General features: G+C 47.2%; 1 long non-coding RNA gene across 1 annotated transcript in view; it reads right to left on the bottom strand.

The window, feature by feature from the left end:
• The window catches only part of LOC309873031, a 47,057-nt gene extending 28,844 nt beyond the window's left edge, over positions 1-18,213 (bottom strand). Inside the window, exons 1-2 of the long non-coding RNA XR_014316154.1 lie at positions 17,913-18,213; positions 5,629-5,792 (exon numbers count right to left, since the gene is read on the bottom strand). This is a non-coding gene — a long non-coding RNA (uncharacterized lncRNA). The remainder of the gene's footprint in view (positions 1-5,628; positions 5,793-17,912) is intronic.
• Between the last annotated feature and the right edge of the window lie 742 nt (positions 18,214-18,955).

Below are 18,955 nucleotides of genomic sequence, written 5' to 3'. Positions count from 1 at the left end.
TTGCCAATGGGGTCTTCAGTGGTAGCTTCAGGATCAGGTTCAGGCCCATAGAGGCTAGAGCCAGTGCTGGGAGCACACATATCTGTGGGGCCGAACTGCAGGTGTCTCTGTTGTGGCAGGGGACAATTACAAATACATAATATAGTGGTGGGGGAGACAGGCAGTTAGGGCCAGGGACAAATGCAGGTCACTGGCAGCAGTGGGGGCCGTGGCTGTTGGCATGTACTACCATGGTTGCTGAGTCTTGGCCACAGGTGCACAGCAGTGGAGGTTGGTGATGAGGGTCAGATTGGGGGCATGCAGGTGTATAGCTAGAGAAGCCAGGTGCAGATGATTGCAGTATTGCAGGCCCGTGACAGGAAACAGTCTGATCTAGGCATACATACAGTTGTAGGGAACCTAATTATTTGGTGTACTCTCTCAAGGCTGCACAGTCTCTGTCTCAGCATTCAAATGGCAGCAGAAGGCAGTGACAATTGGGCAAATGCTGGGTGATGGGTGTCAGCTGCAGTGGTCTAGGCTGATGTGTTATAGTCATGCAGCCACAGAGCCCTGGGATGACTAATGGTGAAGTTCCCTGGCTCCAGCAGTGGCCAGTAGAGGAGGGAGTTAGGAGGGATTCAGGTGGCTGGCATCAGAGAATATGAATACTTATGGAGCAAAAGATGGTGAAATCGACACAAGGTCCACAGTGGCTGTGCTGGTCATTGGTTTCTTTAGTGGAAAAAGCTGCTGGTTTGTCTGCAGAGCAGATCATGTTGAACCATGGATCACTCCCACTACATGGCTGATACTAGTAGTTTCTTCATTTCTTTCTTGTTCCTAGCTATCTCTAAACATCTTGGTTTTTGCCAGTCTAGGTGAGATGAAACAGAAGTGGGATCTTCATGTAGTGCCTCCAAAGTCCGGGGAAGCTGGTTATTCACCCTGATATTTCTTTCCTGGTTGCAGGGTAGAGAAAGCTAGGGAGTTTCCTCTTGGCATTGAGCAATGCCAGCCTGGGGCGATGGATAATGCAGGCAAAAAGAATCTGTCTTCTTTTTTTTTTTTTAATTAAATTAATTTATTTACTTTCAGAAAAACAGTATTCATTATTTTTTCACCACACCCAGTGCTCCATGTAATCTGTGCCCTCTATAATACCCACCACCTGGTACCCCAACCTCCCACCCCTCCGCCACTTCAAACCCCTCTGTTGTTCTTCACAGTCCATGAGAGACTATGGACTCTGAAGAATCTGTCTTCTTCCTCTTTTTGTACAGTTGGTCTTGGGTTTTTATTCCACTGTGCTGCTGAAGGTCCTCAAGTGGACTTCATAACTCTCCCAGAGTTATTTTTGTTCATGGGTAGATGTCTAATTGTAGATCTTTGTGGTGGGACAGAGGCTGGGTTCTCCTACACTGCCACTTTGGTGACATCACGTTTAAAAATAAAGTTTGATCAGTAGTATCCTTGCTGAATAGGAAATGTATTTTTGTTTAATACTTTCCAGATATCATAGGGGAAAATAGCTTTTGGATTTTGTACTGCTTAAAGTAATATCTTCCTCTTTTCTTCAATAATCCCATATCCGTTTTGAAAATTTTGCCAGATATATTTGAATGAGTATGTTAGTTTCATGAAATTACAGTATAACAATGGTATGATTTCTTTTTAAAGAAGAAAGCATATTTAGTTCATCATCCTTTTCTAGGTTACATCATTTAGAGATAGACATTGTAATCCTATTATCTGTATCAATTTTAATAAAGACATGTCTTTAAGCCTACATATTTTTAAAATCTTTGCCCTAAAGCAAGATGTGCTCTTTTGGTCAAAGATTGTGCTTGTTAATTATCATTTTCCATAAGCTGGCTGGATTGGGTTGGTCACAACCTCAAGTCTGGCTGCTGACACTAGCTTTATTTGGACTGTTTTTTTGTTAACTGCTGACGGAAGCAGATTGAGCAATGTAGAAGTCACAGTGTTCTCAAGAGTAGAAAGAAAAGGCAGTGCATAGTCACTTCTCAAGCTTGTCAATAAGTTTTAGGGAGATAAAGAAATATGGTCATTTTTGTTTGTTTGAAATTTTAAAGCAATAGCTGAGTTAGGAATACTTTTGTTCAAACATTTTTTGTTATTAATTAAATAAGGGAGTCCTTGACCCTACAATATAAATAATTCCTAAATAAACTCAATATGCCAACACAAAATACTAATAGTTTAGTATTTAAAAACATCATAGTATAATGAAATCCTGAAAACTAGTACAGCAAATCACTAAGTACAAACATTTTGGTTCATTTTACTTTTCCCAACCTAAACAGGAGATCTCAGATAACCTTGATCACTACACCACTACTTACCAAAGACACTCCAAGAAATACCAGGAATTCCTAGGCTCACCAGAAGTCATCAACTGGACACATTTGTAGATTCAAAGTACAGGGCCTGGATGTGTGCTGGCTGCTGATTTGTTCTGTGTTTACAACTACAGGGTCACGTTTCATTGTCAACAGCAGCTCTACATCCTTTCTATCTCTACTCCAAGTAGAGATATTTCTTTATCTCCCTAAAACTTATTGAGAAGCTTGAGAAGTCTGAAGTCTGCTGCAGGGGTGGAGAAGGGCTTCGGGAAGTTCCTGGAAAGAGCCCACAGTGTGGAAGCAGGAGTTGTAGACGTGAGCCTCAGTTACGCCCTTAACCACCTGCATGAGCTAGATAAGCTGTTCCATCAGCTGGACCTGTCTTCCATCAGGAAAATGGTTATAATGTCTCCTGTCCTGTCTGTCTTTCAGTGTAGACAAATGGATCCAGGGAGACTCTAGAGGTAGAGGTGCTTCCTAGGTTGTCGTGACGCTCTTTGTCCCATCTTATAATCAGTGCCAGACTGTCCAGGAACTCCTAGCTCATGGACTTTGGCCAATTGGCCAGGAAGTTTTAATATTTTGTGGGTTCTATGATTTTCCCCTTTGGCTTTCTATGGCTTTTTTTCTTTCTTTCTTTGATTATTGGCTGGATAGTGGCCTGTCTTCCGAGTAGAACTTTGCAAGAGAATGCTTTCCACGTCATCTCTCAAGCCTTGTATTATAATCATGTGAAATATATTAAACACACACACACATACACACACACTCACACACACACACACTATACATATCTGCTGCAGTAGAGGGAATTAAAAGAAAAAGACAAGACTGACTACTGTTAATATCTTCCTTTGCAACTCCTACCCCATGAAAGAGATAAAGGCTGAGAGCTTCCTTCAACGCCCTCCCCATGGCCCCATATAATAGAGATTACTTGCTTGGTTGCAGCCGCTTAATCTATGGGGTCCATGAAGGTCAAGGAACATAGGAGAGAAAGAGGTACGTGTCTATGATCAGGGACAGGGTTGTAGAGACTGTATAGGGTGGAGCCTGGGGTCTCACTTGGAAGCAGCACTCCGCTCCAAGATATTTGAACCCTCTGCAATGCCGAGACTCCTGAGGGAGTCTCGCAAGTGGAGGAGGCCACCAGAGAAGTCACCTGAATCTCCCTAGGAAGGCTACCCCCAAAGGGCTGAAGAAGCAGCATCTACTGGAAGGGGAAAAGAAAGTATGTTTCCAGTTTGAGGCTTGGGACCACCACAGCCCAATTCCTTAACCCAAAGTAAGAGCTGTATTTCTTATACTTGAGAACCAGCTAAAAACCACCACCACCTCCAGAAGTGCCCAGAAGTCAGCAAAAGCAGAGGGGCTTGTGATACTGATTAGGGAGAGAAGATTGCCATGGTGGGTTATTAGAGTTGTTGACTCTAACAGGAATCAGGAGGAGACAGGAGAGGGAAAAGGTTTGTGTTTGTCACCATGATGGGATCCAGCTAATCCGACATATGACAGTTAAATCAGCAATTTCATAACTTCAAGAGGGGAATGCTCACTAAAGCCGCATTGCAGGACTGGAGCTATAAACATTATCCAGTTTTCCTGTCATATAATTCTTCAGCTACATCCAGGCTAATCAACTGACTGGGCTTTAAATTATTTAGATATATAAAATTATTTCTCAATTTAAATGTAGAGCCCCTTGAATTTAATATTTCTTTCTCTTTTCTTTTCTTTTTTTTCTTTCCCTCTCTCTCCCTATCCTTTCCCCTTCCCTTCCTAGAACCTAGCTGTGTGGTGCTGGGTGGATAAGCTGGCCAGTCTCATTTCAGTTACTTGAGTGTGAGCCTGAAGACACAGATGGCCTAGTTGTGGGGGATCTGGGTTGGCGGTTCTCATGGATCAGTCTCTGGTTCCAATTCTGCTACAAGCTCCCCAGCAGGGGGACTGGCAGCCACCTGCAAGAACCCAAAGCCATCCACCTGCAGCTATAGTGCCATGTTGATGGCAGGGTTGATGGGGCTGATGGCCAGGTCCCAGCCATGAACGCAGATCTCACTACAAGAGTTCTGACCCACACCCCCTCTGTCCAGCAGCTCCTGACAGCAGTCTTCATGTGGACATAAATGTTACTGGGTCTCCAGGGCAGGCAGTGGGGGAGCTGCTCCCAAAAGGTGTGCTCCACCGGGTCCAGCTTAGCCTCCACAGACTTGCCAGGCTCTTGGTGGCCTCTGTGCTGCCTGCCTCTCCCTGGTCTATATGCCCTCGCCCTCCATACATACAGGGCCTGCTCCCCTGCCAGTACACTCAGCATGGCCCCCAACCCCCAAGAAGGTAGGAGAAGGAAAGCATGTGATGGGAACTCCAGGTGCCAGGCGCCCTGCTGGCACCAGGTCCTGAACCCACTTCTGAGCGAGCACCAAAATGCATGGGTTCTAAGAAATGCAAATAAAACACACCTCTGTAGCAAATGAAATGTTTCATTCTTTCATAGTCTTAGGATCATAGAACTACCAAGGATATTTAAAATGAATAGAATTTTGGAATTTCACGTGGTTTTATCATTATCATCCCACTGCCACCCGTCCTTGAGTCAGAAAACATCTTCTACCTAAGTGGACACCTTCAGCCAAGGAATCAAAATTCCCTTCAAAGGAACCACCTGAGCACCCCTAAAATAAAATTCTCTCAAAATGATGACTTGAGCCCTACTACTTAGTGGGAGAATCAGTAGAACCTGTAGGATCATATTTGGAATGGACATTCTGTTTTTTTTTTAAACATTTTCTTTTAAATATTTTATTTATTTATTTGACAGAGAGAAATCACAAGTAGATGGAGAGGCAGGCAGAGAGAGAGAGAGGGAAGCAGGCTCCCTGCTGAGCAGAGAGCCGGATGCGGGGCTCGATCCCAAGACCCTGAGATCATGACCTGAGCCGAAGGAAGTGGCCTAACCCACTGAGCCACCCAGGCGCCCTGACATTCTCTATTTTAATTTTGTTGTTTATTTTTAAATTCTCTCTTTGTTTCACTAGAAAGGAACAATGATGCTTAGTTTTATTTTTTGTCTCTTTTTAAAATTTAAATTCAATTAGCCAACATATAGTACATCATTAGTTTTTGATGTAGTGTTCCGTGATTCATTAGATGATCACTTTTAAACATTAAAAGTGTGCAAGTTGCTTTGTTCCAGTAAAAGTAATTTTGTACACACACACACAAAAAGTGTTACCACTAGAATCACTGCCAACACACCCAAGTCCCCCACCACAAGGCTGCTTACCCAGAGTCAAGGTCAGTGCATATGACTAGTAGAATCCAAGTCTTGTGTCCATGTCCTGGCTCTAAAGGAGGCTGGAAGACCATGTAGTCAACACTTTCAACTACTTCAATATTGGGAGAATGGTTTTGCCTTGGAGGATGGAGGATGGGAACATGCTCCAAATACTAAAGAAAAAAAAAAAAGGCTTTTACATTTGAGTATCTGAGAGAGAATGACAAAGGCAAGGGGTAGTAAACCCTCCCCCAACACATACCATCCATCCAGAATGGATTATTCTAAACAAATTTCAGATATCATATCACTGCACCTGCAAATACTTCACTATGTGTCTGTAAAAGATGACTTTTGAAAATATATCCAATGCCATCAACATGGATAGAAAAGTTAATCTCTTACTGTTACAGAACATCCTGTCAGGGTTCAATTTACCTATAAGCTTCTCTTTACGGTTCATTTGAACCAAAATTCAAAGAATTTTTTACTCCTTTTTTAAAAAAAAAAATTATTATATTCAGTTAGCCAACATATAATAGATCTTTAGTTTCTGATGTAAGGTTCAATGATCCGTTAGTCACATATAACACCCAGTGCTCATCATAACACATGACCTCCTTAATGCCCATCAAGCAGCTACCCCATTCCCCTACCCACTTCCCTTTCCACAATCCTCAGTTTGTTTCCCAGAGTCCATAGTCTCTCATGGTTTGTCTCCCTCTCTGATTTCCCCTCCTCAGTTTTTCCTCCTTTCCCCTATGGTCCTCTCTATTATTCCTTATGTTCCACATGTAAGTGAAACCATATGATAATTGTCTTTCTCTGATTTAGTTATTTCACTTAGCATAATATCCTCCATAATCCCCATAATCCAATTCCATTCATGTTGATGTCAATGGTGGGTATTCATCCTTTCTGATGGCTGAGTAATATTCCATTGTATATACGGACCACATCTTCTCCACCCTCTCATCTGTTGAAGGACATCTCAGCTCTTTCTACAGTTTGGCTATTGTGGTCATTGCTGCTATGAACATTCAAGTGCACGTGTCCCTTCTTTTCACTACATCTGTATCTTCAGGGTAAATACCAGTAGCGCAATTATTGGGTCATAAGGTAGCTCTATTTTTAACTTCTTGAAGAACCTCCATACTGTTTTCCAGAGTGTCTGGACCAGCTTGCATTCCCATCAACAGTGTAAGAGGGTCCCCCTTTCTCCACATCCTTGCTAATATTTGGTATTTCTTGCCTTGTTAATTTTGCCATTCTAACTGGTATAAGGTGGCATCTCAGTGTGATTTATGCTAACAATGTGATTTATGTTAACTCTTCTTTTCTTCACCTGGGGTATTAAGCTGCACAGCTTGATCTCTGGGGCTGGACTCTGTGCCTTATATGACTGAATCCTAATAAAACATCTGGACACTAAGGCTCAGGTGAGTTTCCCAGGTTGGCAACAATTTGTATGTGCTGTCACACATCATGGGAGAACGGGGCACTGCCTGTACAATCCCCTGGGGAGGGGGCAACTAGAAGTTCCTGCCTGCCTCACCTGGACTCAGCTCTATGTGGCTTTTTTCCTTTCCTGACTTTAATCTGTATCCTTTTACTGTAATAAATTATAAGCATGAATAGCACAGGTTTTCTGCATTCTGTGAGCCCTTCTAACTAATCACTGAATTGAAGAATGGTCTTGGGGACCCCTGTCACAATATTTTTAATTTTGCTCAGCTTTGAGAGACCTGGGTGGCTCAGTTGGTTAAGATCTACCTTTGGCTCGGGTCACGATCCCACGGTCCTGGGATCAAGTCCCATATCAGGGTCCCAGCTCAGTGGGGAGCCTGCTTCTCCCTCTGCCTGCTGCTCTCCCTACTTGTGCTCACTTGCTCTCTCTCTCTCTGACAAATAAATAAAATCTTAAAAAAAAATTTTTTTTATTGCTCAGCTTTGTGACATAATAACAGATAAATACATTTGTTCTGTGTCCCCAGTTCCTGGCACTGAGCACCCTTGGAATTTCTCAAGCAATGGGTAACAGAAAAATCTACTATTCTTCACAATAATCTCCTTTCAAACACACCTGAGTCTAAGCTAATAAGGTGACTCTATGTGAGTCCCTGGATGGCTTCAGGAAGGGGAGGGAACTGGTTGTCAGAGGAACCAACCATGTGATTAGCAGGTTGGAGATTTCAGCTTCACTCTACCACCTCTAGGGAGGGGAAAGGAACTGGGGGTTGAATTTAATTACCAATGGTCAATGACTTAATCAATCATGCCCATGTAGTGGAACCCACATAAAAACCCCTAAATGATAGGACTTGGAGAATTCCCTCTTTTTTTTTTTTTTTAATTTTAAAATTAAATTTATTTATTTATTTATTTATTTTATTTTTTATAAACATATAGGAGAATTCCCTCTTTGATGAACATATCCACATGCCCAAAGGGTGGCGCTCCCCAATGCCCCAGGGACAGGAGCTTGTGCACTCAGGATGCTTCTGGATCATTCCCTATGTGCGTCTGCATCTGGCTGTTCATTTGTATCCTTTGTAAGAAATTAGTAAACATAAATACATTGTCTTCCTGAGCTCTGTGAGTCCTCCTGGCAAATCATCGAGGCCAAAGAGGGGGGTCACAGGATCCTCTGATCTACAGCCAGTCTGTCAGAAGTACAGGTGTCCTGGACTTAACGACAGACATGTGACCGTCCTATGAAACGGAGCCCCTGACCTGTGGGTCTGTGCTCACTGCCAGTAGTGTCAGAACGGAACTGAACTGCTGGACATCCAATGGGCATCAAAGGGTTGGAGAAGTGACTTTGTTAAAGACACCACGTAGATGGTGTTGGAGGAAAAGGAAAACACTCTCATTTGATGTCAGAAGCAATGTGAATAAAAACAGCTACAGCTTCTTACCCAGGTCTGAGTGCAGGCCTTAAATCCGATGTCCTGGGCTGCAACCCCATCTTTGCCGCTCACTAGCATAGCTGACCCTGAAGCAGTTGTTTTATCGGTCAGACCTCTAGGTCCTTACCCTTTCAGTGGGTGTTACTGCTTGTATTCTCGCAGAAGTCTTGTGAGCAGGCTGTGAGACCTGTGCAGACGATACCTCACGTGTAACTACTGGGGCGTTTTTGGCTAATTGTCGTTAGTCATGAATAAATATTATTTTCATGATTTCCCTTTTTTCAATCTTACTATTGATTAATTTTATTTAAATTTATTAAATTATTTTGTTACATATATGTTTATATACAAATATTTTCATTAAATTTATTAAATTCTTGCCCTCACGGGGTACCTGGGAGGTGCATCTGACTCTTGCTTTCTGCTCAGGTCATGCTCTCAGGGTGGTGAGACTAAGCTCCTCACCTAGCTCCGTACCCAGCATGAAGTCTGCTTGGGATTCTCTCTCTCCCTCCGCCCCTCCTACTCATGAAAGAAACAAACATCTCATTCTCTGAAAGAAACAAACAAACATAAATCTATTTTTTTTTTAAGATTTTATGTATTTGAGAGAGAGAGAAGAGACTGAGAAAGAGAGAGAACTTGAGCTGGGGGAAGGGGCAGAGAAAGAGAGAGAGTCCCAAGCCGACTCCCCACTGAGCAGAGAGCCCGATGTGGGACTCTATCCCAGGACCCTGGGATCCTGACCTGAGCCGAAGGCAGACGTTTAACCAACGGAGACACCCGGGTACCCCATACACAAATCTTTTTTGAAAAAATTTGCTCTCATGAAGAATTTTTTCTCCTCCTATTTTTGGATGCTTACAACTTTTGTTTTAATATCATCATTTTAATTTATTCTTTTCTATTTTACAATAATTTCTAGTTTTAAGCCTGCCCTAACTTGGCTTAACTATTCTCTTGTGTCCTCTTGGTTGTTGGTTCTTTTTTAGCCCTGTCTGCAGTTGGTTTCTAGAACGGCTCGCAGAATATGAGAATAAGGAAGTGTAAACAGTAGAGAGTTCACGTTAGAAAAAACAGTTTCAAACAAGGGGGAGAGAGAGAGAGAGAGAGGGAGGGAGGCTCCTCTTTGGACCCCCACTGTATCTGAAAACAGACGTCTTACACCCAAGTTTCCCATCTACTTCAAAAATGTGTTCTCCAAGAACCTGCGTCCCAGAAACTCAGGGGCCTGAGCACACACTACCCCACTCCCTGCCCATACACATCTGACCAGTTGGGAAGGAGATGCTTACAGTCCTTTTGCTAACAACCCATGCTGCCTAGTGCTTGTCCAGTGGCCGAATTTCAGGCTAAGACTGACAGACTACAGTGCCCAGAAGAGGCGACTCAGGGTGGAGCGACAGGCTCCCAGCCTGCCCACAACAGGGAACCACATGCAATTCGCCTTCTAGAGACAGCCCTGGAGCATGTCAGTCTCCCAGCATGTAACTGGGGCCGGGTGTGTGACTCCCACTTCCAACATCCTGGCTCCCTTTACCGCGATAGGATCAAAGGTGGCAGTACCGAGCTACTGAGGAGTACCCTCCCTCCTCCTGCCTCTGTGGGGTGTCTCTGAAGGGTGGGAAGGTTTAAGTGCATCACCCTCTGTGCAGGTTTTCAAGCCTGCAGCTCCTGTACCCAGCAATTTAGGCCTGAGAGAGAAAGACAAGTCATATGGTAAACAAGCCAAATCCCTACGTTAAGCTTATATATGCTGTGGCTCCCCGCCAGCCTTCCCATCCGACTCTTCCAAAGGGACACACCGGAAGCTGAACTCCCAAGGCCGTTTGCTAGCCTTGCCCAAGTGGAAAGGGTCTCCAGTAGCGAATGTGCTGTGAACATGCAGCCTGTGTGTGAATTCTTTCCACATTTACTCACGGGCATGGGATGTTACCCAAGTCTGACTCTCCCTAGTATCCAGCCTCTGCAAGTTTATGGTACAATCTTTCCTGTAAATGGAGGGACTCCTCTGAGCGTCAGGTGCTGGTGGACAGGTGGGCTAAGTTTAACACAGTCACCCTCTGCCCACAAGGGCAGGTGGGGGGCGCTGCTCTTTTATTGGAACCTGAGCTCATTTCTCCATATTTACGCTGGAACTAAAAAGAACGAGTCTTGTGTTTGCACAGATTCCCCCAGTATTGCAAAGTCTACCCTATTTCTGTTACCTTTTCCAACCCATCTGGGAGATGACATAGGCGCTTGATCACTACACCAACATTTAACCAGTCTATTTTAAACATCCACAGGATTGGGGTGCCTGGGTGGCTCAGTCCGTCAAGGTTCTGACTCTCAATTTCAGCTCGGGTCATGATCTCGGGGTTGTGGGATGGAGTCCGGTGTCAGTCTCTGCGCTGAGCAAGTCTGTTTGAAATTCTCCCTTTGCCTCCACCGCCACTCCCTCTCTCTCTCTCAAATAAATAAATCTTTAAAATCCAGGGGATTTACAAGAGGTCCCTCGCTGGCCAGGCATCACTAGCTAGAAGCAATATTTGCAGATTCACGGTGAGGGCATATTTGGGGCCCTTGGTGGGAACAAGACGGGTCCAGTAGGAGCACAGACCTTGGCAACTAAGGTGGAGGGGTGAAATTCTGTAATTAGGCTAGCGTATAAATAACTTTTCTGCTAAACCCTGTTCTACCCATTCTTTGTCTAAGTAAGTCCTATTTGTTCTTCAGGGTCTAGCTTAAAGCCCACTGGCTAAGAGATGTCTCTTCCCATCCCCTAGAAGAGTGTACACTTGGCCACACCCCAAATGGGCAGCAGCTGCAGGCCTCAGGGAGGACTCCCTCTGGCAGTCACAGCTGTGAGCTGTGCCTCACCACCGATGACACTCCAAATGCACCGAATGGGAATTTGTCTATTTGAAGCATTCCTTTCACCGGATCCCCAGATGTGGAAACCCCAAGTTAAAGAGAAGTATGCACAAATACCCACCCCTGTGCACACAGTCAAGATGCCCTACCCAGGGACAGCCCACTGAGTGGATGTATTGGTGCCTGCTCCTTCCCCCTCCTCCAGTCAACCCCGCACACGGAGCTCCAGGCTTCCCCCTCCCCCGGGGAACCCCCGCACACGAACTCCAGGCTGCCCAACGAACACACAGACATGGCTGGCTCAGGCAGGACTTGAAGGCCAACACTGATGCCCCCACTTGCAGATACAGGACATACCAGCAGAGTTCAAATCAAGGAAGATGAGATTTGTGACATCTGCATATTGTGCAAAAGGCAAAAATAATCATTTCAAAAAGGAAGGAAAGCCCAACACACGTCAGGCTGAAGATGAATTCTAAAGATATTATCCTAAGTGACACGAGCCAGTCAGAAAAAGACAAGCATTGGGGCGCCTGGGTGGCTCAGTGGGTTAAGCCGCTGCCTTCGGCTCAGGTCATGATCTCAGGATCCTGGGATCGAGTCCCGCATCGGGCTCTCTGCTCAGCAGGGAGCCTGCTTCCCCCTCTCTCTCTCTCTCTGCCTGCCTCTCTGACTACTTGTGATTTCTCTCTGTCAAATAAATAAATAAAATCTTAAAAAAAAAAAAAAAAAAAAAGACAAGCATTGGATGATTCCACATCTCCGAGACACCTAGAGCCGTCAAATTCCCAGAAACAGAAAGAAGAAGGGTAGTTTGCCAGGAGCTATGGGGCGGGGAGAATGGGGATTGGTGGCCTAAGGGGTGCAAGGTTTCCTCTGTAAAATAAAATTCTGGAGGTTGTTTGCACAACAGTGGGAACAGACTTAACACTAATGAACTATACAATCAGAAATAGCTACAATGGTAAACTTTATGTTATGTGAGATTTTTCTTTGTCTGTTTTTGCTTTGTTTACCACAACTGGAATTTAAAAATTTTAAAACGCCCTTCCACCGCACAAATCACCTGCGGTGATGTCGCTGTCTGCACTGCCCTCTGCTGGTCAGTGAAGCTGATGCAGGGAGGAACACTTTGGGCTTCTAGCGTAGAATCAAATTTTCCATTCCATGAGCCTTTTATTTTATGGTCACTCATGGCTTTTAAAACAGGCAGAAAGTTATGCTCGTGGGGGTAAAAACACAGTCAAAATCCTAATCCATAAACCAAGGAGGTCGAAAGCCACCCCTGTGACCATACCTCCACATCCCCTCAACAGTTATCCCAGACTCTACAAGATAAACCATAGGACTTTAAAGAATGAAACTTATTTCGAGGTTTACTCCAGAATCCCCAACAGCTTGAACTCAAGGTAAGAAAGGCCTGAAGACCCTCATCTGGAATTTAGGCTCCCCAGACCAGCCCTGACTTGAACTGTCTATAGCCCACCAGACTAAAAGTCTCCCAGAACCCTCAGTCTTGGTAATCTTGGTTCAATTCCTCTTCGTTTCTCTCCTTCCCCTTCACCTTCACAGGCAATCTACAGAACGGAAGCTCAAGGAGATTAAGTCCAAGGTTACAGAGCCACTGAGGGCAAAGCTGCACCCCAAAACCAGTTCAGCCAAATTCTTCCTATTTACTTCATTTTTCATTGTTGTCTCTTCCCTTCTCTCAAGCAGCATGATTTCCTTGTCCTTATTTAATTTTGTTTCAATTCAATTAATATATGGTGTATTGTATTAGATTCAGTAGAGTTCAGTGATTCATCAGGTGCACAGGACACCCAGAGCTCATCACATCACGTGCCCTTAGGTGTCTGTCACCCACTTACCCACTTCTCCACCCCACGCCCCTCCAGTAAGCATCAGTTTGTTTTCTATAGTTAAGAGTCTCTTACGGTTTGTCTCCCTCTCTGATTTAGCCTTATTTTATTTTTCCCTCTCTTCCCCTAGGATCCTCTGTTTTGTTTCTTAAATTCCACATATAAGTGAAATCATTTAACAGTCTTTCTCTGACTGACTCACTTTACTTAGCATACTACTCTCTGGTTCCAGTCCTATCTCCGCAAATGGTAAGATTTTTATTTGTTGATGGCTGAATAATATTCCATTGTATATACAGACTGCATCTTCTTATTTATTCATCTGTTGATGGACATCTGGGCTCTTTCCATGTTTTGGTCATTGTGGACATTGCTATTGTGGGGTGCAGGTGCCTCTCTGTATCATGTTTGTATCTTTTGAGTAAATACCTAATAGTACAATTGCTGGGTCGTAGGATAGCTCTATTTGTAACTTCTTGAGGAACCTCCATACTGTTTTTCAAAGTGGCTGCATCAGCTTACATTCCCAGCAGTGGAGGAAGAGGGTTCCCCTTTCTCCACATCCTCACCATTTTTTTTTCCTGACTTGTTCATTTTAGCCCTTCTAACTGGTGTGAAGTGGTATCTCACTGTGGTTTTGATTTGTATTTCCCTGATGCCAAGTGATGTGGAGCATTTTTTCAAGTGTCTGTTGGCCATTTGGAGGTCTTTTTTGGAAAAATTTCTGGTCATGTCCTCTGCCCATTTCTTAACTGGACTTTTAGTATTTTGGGTGTTTGATAAGTTCTTTATAGATTTTAGATACTAGCCTGTTATCAGATATGTCATTTGTGAATATCTTCTCTCATTCTGTAGGTTGGCTTTTGGTTTTGTCGACTGTTTCCTTGGCTGTGCAAAAGCTTCTGATCTTGAAGTCCCAATAGTTCCTTTTTGCTTTTGTTTTCCTTGCCTTTGTCCTTATTAAAAAAAAATAGATAGATATTGCTACAGTTGATAACACTGTGATTCTGTTGAAAGCATTTTCTTTCTTCTACTGCGGTTTTATTTAAGACCATTTTGCATCTTCCTTCCTTCTTCCGTTCCTGTATTCCCTTCTCAACTATGCATTGAGAGACAGGTAAGGTATGAAATGAGACCCCCACACACAGGGCCACTATTTAGCCAGTAACCTCAAGAAGGCCATTTCCAGCCCGTATGGATTCTAACCAGCTGGGACTACAACGTGTGCGGCATTAAACATCTGGACTACCTCCTCTGCTGATCTGCAAGGGTAATCGTATGTGCACCCCCTGGAAAGCTTAACTGGAGTAAGGATGCCCAGAGGCTGGAAGGATGGGGTGTGGACGGAGCCCAGGACATATGGAGTCAGGAGGCAGGGACTCAGATTCAGCCTAGCTACAATCTATTGTGTATGACCTTGTGCACATCACTTTCTCCGGGAATCAATTTCTCTGTGGGTAAAATGAACGTGTGTATGGCCTTGGACCACGTTTGTACAAGAAAACAGTGTGTGTACAAGTGCGTACATGTTTTCACATGTGTGGAAAAGAGATATACCCACCTGTTCACGTGGTCATCTCTGGGGAGTGGGACGGGCTGAAGGAGGTCTTTTCCGCTTTATCTAACCTCTTTACTCTTTTACTTTTCCATAACAAGCATTTATTGTAATTTTTTTCAATAGCGAAGTTAATAGTGAAGAAAGTCCTATTTGCCCCTATTTTGCAGGAAGTCACACTTCTTATCTGGGGTCACAGAGCCTTGGCATCTAACTCAAGGCTGCCCTGCCCGTAGGTTCCTTACGCTGCCTCTGAACAATTAGGGGATGTGAGTTCAGGGCACCATTTGAACCCCTCGTCCCCAGGCCTCAGCAAATGCTGCCCAGGGCTGGTAAAAAACAAAACAAAACAAAACAAAACAAAACAAATCTTTAGAACTTTCCTTGCCCTCCTGCTTGCATCTGATCCACATCAACAAATGCTTAGCCCACCACTTAACCAAAGCACGTTTATTTTCTCTTGTTTCCACAGCTATAAAATGCCCCAAACTGCCCCAGGTCCTGGGAAAGAGTTATCACCAAACAAGATGAATTTCTAGACTCCTTTGGATTTCCAGTGACATGAGGTGTTTGCTCTTAAGTCACAAGTCCAAGGGACTGAGCAGGGTATGGCAAAGCAGCATGATTACTTGTCCTTGTCATAGGAAGATACACCAGCGGGGGAAAAAGGCTTTACTGTCTCCCCAGAGAACAGTCTCTCTCTAGCAAATAATCTACCCCAAAGTACCTTATGATAAATCAATTACACTTCTTAATAAGGAGAATGCAAAAATAGAGAGTGGAAGGAACCACATGTAGCTTTGGAGTCAGATCAACCTGGGTGTAAATCCAAACCTTGAACAAGTCACTTAACCCGATTTACTAAATGGATACCTTATTTTGTGCCAGGCACTCTGTGGGGCATTTTACACTAACAGCTCAAGCCTGAAGAAGTTTGCATTGTTCTCAATGTACAACAGATGAGAAAAGTGGGACTCTGGGAAGAAAGCCACAATGTGGGAGGCCTCAGCTGATGAAATTGCTAAGACCCGGATTCCAGCTCATATCAGGACATCAAGGCCAACACCCATTCCTCTGGATGGTGTCCCCTCTCCCACACATGCTGGGGAGAAGAGTTGCTCCAAGCACGCTGCAGAAACCAGATCTACCCAGGAGTGATCCCACTGGGTTAAGAGATCCCAAATCCAGACCCTGACACTGCTTAGGAAGGACAGGCACAGATCCCTGGATGGAAACTGTGCTTTGGCATTCGATAAATGCCAAATTCATTCATTGAATGATTCAAATCCTCACTCTACCGAGCACCTCACTGTGACGCTGGTACTTCACCTGACTTCCCTGGGCCTCAGATTCCTAAAATGTAAAAGGCCACTGGTGAGAGGTTAAAATAGAATTATACAGCACCTAGCCCAGAATCACACTGAGAGGAGCTGCTGATCTCAGGAACAGGGCACCCCTGCAGAGCTCCAAGCTGGGAAAGGAGGAGGACAGTTCTTGGACCCTGGACTGTTCATGGGCAGCTAAGCCTCCTTCAGAAGCTCAGACTGCCCACACGCCTGGGCTCTGGAGCAGGGACACTGTCACCTTCGAGCTACTTGGAACCTGCCCCAGCCAGAAGGGGGCTCCTCTTCTGCAATGTCTGTGGAAGGCCCAGGAGAAACAGGCCTGCAGTAAATTAAATGTGACCTCCCAGCCACAGTGCCTCACTCACAAGCTGCCTGGTCAAGGGGGTAAAGACCCAGTTTTCCAGGCTGAGCCCCTGGGTCACATCCTCATTCAGTGCAACAGCATTAGCAGGGCCCTACCCGCGTCCTGGGGCCAGGAACCAGGGAGACTAACACACTAGGTGCTCAGTCCATGAGATGTGATTTTCTTCACAGAGCTCAACGGAGAGGACCCTCCCGCGGCCTGCTCTTCACCAGCCTCGTCCTGTCCCTGGCCCAGCGCAATCACTCCCCTTGGTGCTTCTGATCACAGCCATGATGGTTGTTCTTTTCCCTGAAGACTTCATGGGGGACAGCCTGGGAGGGACTACTTGTTGGCGAGGGACCTAAGTCTTGCCAAGTCACTGCCCTGTGACTGGACGTATTTCCGCTTTCCGGCCATGGAGTCGCTGGACGGCAGCAGGCAGCCAGGTGACGCTCTCCTCCAGCCTCTGCCCACGCCCCGTGCCCCTGCTGGCCCTGCCCCGGGCCGGGCTCACCAGGCCCGAGGGAACAGGCCCTGGCCGTGGAGGTACCGGGGCGGGGTAGGGGGGCTCTGTAGGGGTGAGGGGGCTGTGCTATAACCTGCGCAGCGTGGAGCTGGGGCTGTGGAGCGACTGCTCGCTGTGCCCCACCACCGAAGCAGCGACAACCGCACCCCAGACCACGTGCACGTGGCGGGAGGGCGCAGGGAGACCCGCGCCGAGCTCACCGCCCACGGGCTCGGCTGCACCCACACCCGGGCGGCCTCCATCCACATCCCATCCTCCTCCCGGGGCTCCGCGCTGCGCTCTCCGGCCGCCGCCTGGACGTCGAGATACACCGCCCGGAGTCCCAGCCGGTCCCGCCACTGCACCACTCGGGGAAGGCCCCGAGCCCGGCACCCCAGACCTGCCGCCCGCCTCCCGGCGGCATCTGCGGACCCCGCGAGCGCAGGGAACCCGGGGAGGGGGCGCGGGGCCGAGGTTCCGCGCGCGCGTATTCACCCGTGAGGACCGGGCGAGGCGAGCGCGGCCCCCCGGCGGGCTCGCGGGGACAGCGACGTCACGTGCGCCGCCCCCGCCGCGTTTCCCACCCGGGCCGGGCGGGCGTCACCCCGCAGGAGAGCGCCGCGCCCGCCGTCGAGCCCAGGCCACCGGAAACGGGGCTCGCGCGGGCGGCCGCGGCGCGGACCGGCGTGTGGGGGCGTCTTCCCGGAGGGCGAGGCCGCGGGCGGGCGGGACGCCTCCCGAGCCCGCTCTTGCCCGGCCAGTTCCGGGCGAGCTAAACACCCGCCCGCCCCGCCGCGGGGGCCGGCTCTTCCAACCCCGCGGCCAGCCCGCGAGCAGCACGGTGCGGGGCGCGCCTCGGAGGCCTCCCTGCCCGCCAGCTCTTCGGGGACCCCCACCGTCCGCAGCCCTAGCCGGCTCACCTGGGCGGAGGCCTGCCCCTGAGGCTTCCCCCTCCGGCGCGCCTCAAGGTGTGTGTCCGCCGTGACTCAGAGCTGCGCGCAGCCCAGGCCGTCCCCGTTGGGGGGTCTAAAGCTACAGCTGGAATACCCCTTGGTGGGCCTTGTGAAGGATCAGAGAGCCCTGGCCCCTGTCAGGACAGCCCCACGGACCACCCCATGAAGTGTCCCTCAGGGTACAACTAACACCTGGGCGGCCTCAGCGATGGCTGCCGAATCCTCTCCTGCCTCGGGGCTGGGCCGGGCCACTCTTGGACCAGCAGCAGACAGCCGAGCGGATGCCCCCTTCTCTTCCACCCCCCACCCCCTTGCTTAATGGCAACAGCACCCACAGGCTCCCTGTCCTGGCTGAGTCCCGTGCTCAGCAATCACGGTGAGGCTGTAGCACTGGTGACAGGCCAGCATCCATGACCCGTCCCTCCCAGCCAGGCTGCCTCGGGCCCAAGAACATGGGCCATTGCTAGCACCTGGGTGGGCCCCACTGTGGCTGCGGTGGCTCTTGCTGCGGGCAGAAGCTCTGGCTGCAGTTGCTACAAGAAATGGGGAGCTACAGGGGACTCTAGGGAGGCATCCTGACAGAGGAACAGAGGACCTGCGGGGCCACCCAAGACTGCGGAGCCCAACTCCGTCTGAATGCACAGATAATGACAGGAATCCTGTCCAAACTTAAAACAAAAAACAGGTCTGCTGCATCCTTCCTAATTAAGGCTTTAGCCCACTGTCTTCTACGACCTAGATAAAAAGTCAGATACCCAAATACAGAATTGGCTGCACTTCGGGAAGGCACCATTGTAGAACTAGACTGTTTCCTGGGACCCTCCTCCAGATCACCTAACACTCAAGTCCTGTCAGTCCCTTTCCCTGACACCCTCTGGCTGAGAAGCCCCACCCTCTCCACTGCCGAGTGACAGGTTGCTATCACTCCCTTTTTGCAAGGAGCCAATAAGCCCAACTCTGCCCCAATACAGGTGTATTCCTGATGGTCTTTGGTAGGAAGGAATCAAAAG

Source organism: Mustela nivalis (genome assembly GCF_964662115.1).
Source record: "Mustela nivalis genome assembly, chromosome: 9".
NCBI classification, from domain to species: Eukaryota; Metazoa; Chordata; class Mammalia; order Carnivora; family Mustelidae; genus Mustela; species Mustela nivalis.
Note: the sequence above shows the minus strand (reverse complement) of the source record. Positions and strands in the feature narration are given on the sequence as shown.